This window comes from Corvus hawaiiensis, chromosome 14 (genome assembly GCF_020740725.1).
Source record: "Corvus hawaiiensis isolate bCorHaw1 chromosome 14, bCorHaw1.pri.cur, whole genome shotgun sequence".
NCBI classification, from domain to species: Eukaryota; Metazoa; Chordata; class Aves; order Passeriformes; family Corvidae; genus Corvus; species Corvus hawaiiensis.
The window spans coordinates 12,972,447-12,977,740 of NC_063226.1; the positions used below are offsets into that span (position 1 = coordinate 12,972,447).

The window sequence follows — 5,294 nt, forward strand, 5'->3', positions numbered from 1 at the left end:
GACGTGATGGATATATTTGCATATCATTTTGCATTCGTGAGAACAATCATAACCGACTTATAGAGGGATGACATCAAACAAATGACATATCAGCAAATCAGTTTTAAAGCCTTTCATTTTGTTTCCAAAATAAAGTCTCTGCAGTTATTTTCCTTTTTAATCTAGGTCCATCCAATCTACTTACTGGGATTTATGGACTGAAATTTGGGATAGCTATGTTTTATCTGTCATGCCAAAAATCAGACAAATAAACACAGCCTTGTTAAGTGGGACTGGAAACTGTGGGGTTAAGGGATAATGATGAGAAATGTGTCTGAATGGGAGCAGACACGGGCAGCTTCAGGGGTGGGGCCTGTCTTTGATCACCCGGTTTGATCACACACAGCCCCTGCCACTGGGAGAAACCACTCCCCGACCCCTTCATTTCAAGCAATTCCCTGCCTAATTCTGTTTCCAAAACTTTTCTATACTCGAGGAAATGGGGCTTCCTTTTTATGGGAAGGAAAATGATACAAGCAGAGCTCAGTAATTTTCAGAATATATTGGGAAGAAAAGGCATTTATTCCGTCAGGTACCAGCTGAGCCCTGCAAAAAAGATCTTTTGATAAAGCAGAAAAGCCACTGATGATGCAGAAAAGACACTTGGACCTTGCAGAAACGTTCAATAAATGTGTCATGTTTGGGGGAAACCAATTTCAGCTATGGTCATACCGCAAGATGGGAGTGTTCCACAGTGACCCTGAGTGTGCAGCATAGCACAGGCCACCACTGGTCACTGATACTGGCCACACAGCTCTCAGAAGTGGTCATAATGATTGTCAGTGGTGCTTGGGCCATCACAGATGGGCAGGAGTGAAAGCAAGCTTGGAAACCAGACCTAGACATACATGGAACAGCATATGGAAAGGTATGACTAACAAAGGATGGGGATCTGTTCCAAGTTATTCCATTCACTGTAGGGTTACAGAAGAGAACTTCATATCTTTTTAATGATATTTCAAATTCGACTGCTAAAGGTAATAATCTTGTTGTAATTTACAGAGATATTTGTTTCTTCAAAACTGTTGATTAAGGAATTAGAAGTATATAAAATTAATGTAGCACATACTGAGTGGATTTCAAGGCAAGGGATTTACAAGCCTCACAACAGAGCTGCTGCAAACACAGGAGCAAGGTATTGTGTCTGCCTAGCTCTGGTGGGGCTCAGGTCTTGCTCTGTCAACATTTAACACTCCTGTCTGTGGTTTTGGGGAGAAAATGAAACCGCCACAGATGACATAAAATCAGAAGAAAGGTGAAGAATGAGGTAGTAAGTCATTGAGGCTGAACATTTGGGCTTTCTAGCTTGGCATAAATAAACAGTGTTTGTTTGTTTTTTAATAAGGTCAAGCATCAAGCCATGTATCCTGGAAGTCAGGAGCCAGGCTGTGTTTGCAGGACAGGGATTGCTGCCCAGAAAAGCAGGGAGCCAGAGAACAACTGAGAGATTATGGAGAATTAAAGCTCCTCGTCCAGCACTGTAGCTTGAAGGTAAAGGAATGATTTTGGTGGGATAGAGGGAGGAAGTTTGGCACCAGTAAGGAGACACTCTTGTTTCTGTGTTGGATGGCACATGAAGATTTCTGTAGCAGAACCTAGCGGGGTCTGAGACAGGGCTGATACAGGGAGCCTTTCTGACCTGATAGTCTATGAACTGAGCTGAGTGTTTCAAATAATGCCTGGTGTGGGTGGATGAAATGCGTGCCAGCTCAACCCAGATGTGCCTTGTCTTCCCGAAGCCTCCTGTGGGAGCCAGGTGCTCACTCCCACCTCCTTGCTGGGGCTTTTTGTGCTCTGGACACACGGATGAATACAGAGGTGGGGAAAGAGGGGTTCAGGTGATACATTTTACATTTCCCCTTTGCTGCTGCCTTTTGCTCCTCTGTAGCTGCTTGGTGAGAACCAACTGTAGCCTTCAAGCATTAGAAATATTTAAAAATCATCCCTTTTGCTCAGAGGAAAGGGGGCATAGCAAACAACTGCCATGTTCCCCAAGAGATCAGTAACACCCTGCAGGAAGCTAAATCGTCCTTTATTAATCTGATGAATTAGCCTGATACAGGGAGGAATAGATCAACAGCATGGAAAATAAATGCATGCCCTGAGGCAAAGCTTGTCAGCTATGGAAATAGAAGTGTCTTTTTTTTATCCATAACAAATAATCTTGAAAGTTAGGCTGGGAGACCAAAGTGACTTCTGAGGTTTGTTAGTGCAATGTGGATAGAGAAACTCACTTCTCTCTTTGAAAAGCAATTACACAATCATGCAGAGACAAGCAGTTTCCCTGCTGTGCTGCTGAATTAGAAAGCCTGAATATCTTCCTCCTTATACTTGAAGAGGGACTGATTCAGCCAAGTACTTAGGTGTATGTTTCAGCTCCAGAGTCATTCCAGGAGCTCAGCTTTAGCCTTGAAGTATGAGGATCTGGGGAAAAAGACAAAATGAAATGGCATCAAATTTCTATCTTCTATTGAAGAAGGCAAAAGATAGTTTTCATAATAAGGAACAAAAATCAGCACACCTGACCAGCCACCCTGAAGAGGCAGCCCTGGCCCTGGGTTTTTCCCTTGCCCTTACGGGAACAAGTTGCGCACAGCCAAGAATCGTTGTGGCTTTCTCTCTGAAAATGGCATGATTCAGCTGTTCCTTAGAAAATGTGATCAGCTTTTTGAAAGTCTCCACACTACCTTTGGTTGCATTGATTTGACCAAATCAGGGCTGGCTATTTTGAATTTTCAAAGCATAGCCAATTTGCCAGTGTGGAGAGACTCCTGATGTGACTTAGGGACATGGTTTGGTGGTGGACTTGGCAGTGTTGGTTAATGGTTGGACCCAATGATCTTTGGGTCTTTTCCAACCTAAATGAATCTCTGACTCTATGATTTGTGCCCATTTTCTTTCAAGAACATGGTGCAGCATCACCCAACCATGCTCTGCGTGGGCCAGAGCAACCCGAACCCAGCAGCTCTGCAGCAGAACTGGGGCAAATTCTTGTGACTGCTGGAGAGTTTTGTTTCCTGCAGGTGCAGGGGCTCAGCAGGAGCTTTTGCACACCTGCTCATTTCCCAGTAAAATAAGCATGAACGATTATTCCGGAGCCAGGATGATTGACATGTCAACTCTCATATCACTTAGTGTTTTCGCAAGAGTGAGAATTTCAGTTTTCATTTCAAAAGTCCGCATTTCTTGCTTAAACTGTCAGAAACTGCTTGAAGAAATTTTAAGTCAGATTTAGGATTTGAGGGCATGTCAGAATTTGCAAATGGCTGTACATGGCAATCTGAATTGATATATATGGCTCTGAAATTGCCACTGGGGACAATTTTTTGAAGGCATGCTAAAGTAACTCTGGAAGAACTTCAAGCAGAGAGCAAAAGGATCCTGGTGTATTTTCTTGGTGTAGAGTTAAGGGCTACATTTTCCCCACTGAACTCCACAGCCTGAGTCAAAATTGAAAACCACTGTGGTCTCTAATTCAATCTTTACAACTTACTACTATTTTTTATTAGATAGAAAATATAAATACAGAAATAGTCCCTTACAGTTATTGGGTCTGTGCAAGACACAAGGTGTTGCCAAAAAAGCAAGAGGGGAATTCTGCAGGTGCAGAACCCAATTCAAATGATAAACTACCTCCAGTGTCACTGCTTTGCTCATTTCCCATCCCTATTGGCAAATATGAATTTTTTTCTGAACCTACAACACTGAATAAAGTTATGTAAATCTGGTGCAATGAAGAAGGCTTTTAAGCTGTGGTAGGTATATCATGGTCCTCTGCCATTCTGTGAAATTGCTTTACAGCCAGGCCATAATCGCAATGACAGACATGCTTGATTGAGTTTTGTCTCTCTGTTAATCTATGGAGTCATTTGCAGGTGAAAATGAAGAGCTATGTGTATCTGGGAAACTGGGGATGCACTGAAAAATTATCCTTTCAATACTGAGCGTGGAGATTCCCTTGTGGTATTATAGGAGTGCATTTTAGGATTAGAGTCTTTGGAAGCTTCTCGTTACAAGTGTGATTGATTTTTTAGTGTTTTTTCCCCATAAAGTAATATTAGATATTAAAGAGCATATATTTCAGGTGATAGTGAAAAACTGAAGATTAAGGCAAGGTACTGCGAATGTGAGTGCATAAGAGATGATGAAGATGACTCATTTCTCTAATGCACAGAGTGAAAGCTTAACTGAAAGGGTGAACAGATGAGAGGCAGAGCACAAGTGGTGTTTTATTGTCAGATCCTGAGAAATGTCATTTCAGACTCTCAGGGGAATTCTGCCTGGGCTTTCCTGTTATAAGTACAATTTGTTGTACATGAAAGAAACCAATGACGAGGGCATGGATGGCCTTTCACAGTGGGATGAGGAGAGCCACACATTCCAGGCAGGGTGGATTTGCAATGGCATGTACCAAAGTAGCCAGGAAGGCTGTCTGTGTCCTTTCCAGGTAAGGATGAGCCAAGGAGAGCTACATCAAAGTGGGGGAAGGTTGTCTTGAGTCTACAATAACAGACTTGGTGGGACTCACCAGATCCTGAAGCGGTGCATGAGGTTAAATCCAGCCGGTGCAGACTGGAAGGGCTTTTCTCCTCTTTTTTTTGCATAACCGGGTGCATGCTGCTGCTGGAACCTTGTGTGGCTGCAGTCATCCTGTGCAGCCCTGGAGGGTTCACATTGCCGCTGTGAAAAGGAGATAAAAGCTCTTCTTATCTACATGGCTCCTCTCAGATATCAAGATGATTAGGCACACATATTTGTAAAATGTGCCCCAGCACCTCTTATTATTGACGACAGGGATGACTGGGAGCAATGAGTCAAAGTGAAAAATCAAAAGACAAGGTAAGGCAGTGGGGAGATCGTGACTTCCAGTCACCAAGGCTCTGACATGGTTCTTGCTGACAGGGCTGCTTCCCACCCAGAAGGAAAGACCCTGACAACAACCAGGTTACAGATGGTGCAAAGAGGTTTTGGTTGCTCCTTGTCTAATCATCATAATATGAGCTGTCCCCCTCTCCTGAGAAGGCTGTCCCTGGACAGGTGACAGTGTGGAGCAGTGCCAGAGCAGATGTCAAGAGGCTGAAGCAAGGAGGGAGTCACTGGAGAGGACTTGGCCCTCCTTGAGCAGACCCATTTGATTTTCCCGTTTCCCTTGGAGAAAGAAGAGGAAGAGTAGACAAAGTGAAACAAAGAGTACCTTCACATATTGACTCTTTTCCATGCCCAAAACTGTGTCCTTAAGCTCTCTGCTGGCTCCC

The 5,294-nt window shown here is 43.5% G+C and overlaps 1 long non-coding RNA gene across 1 annotated transcript; it reads right to left on the bottom strand.

Annotated features, from left to right (window-relative positions):
- Positions 1–2,054: 2,054 nt before the first annotated feature.
- On the bottom strand, positions 2,055–5,014 carry LOC125332984. Its single transcript, XR_007206708.1, has 2 exons — positions 4,568–5,014; positions 2,055–2,463 (listed from the first exon to the last, which is right to left on the bottom strand). It is a non-coding gene; the product is annotated as an uncharacterized LOC125332984 (long non-coding RNA).
- Between the last annotated feature and the right edge of the window lie 280 nt (positions 5,015–5,294).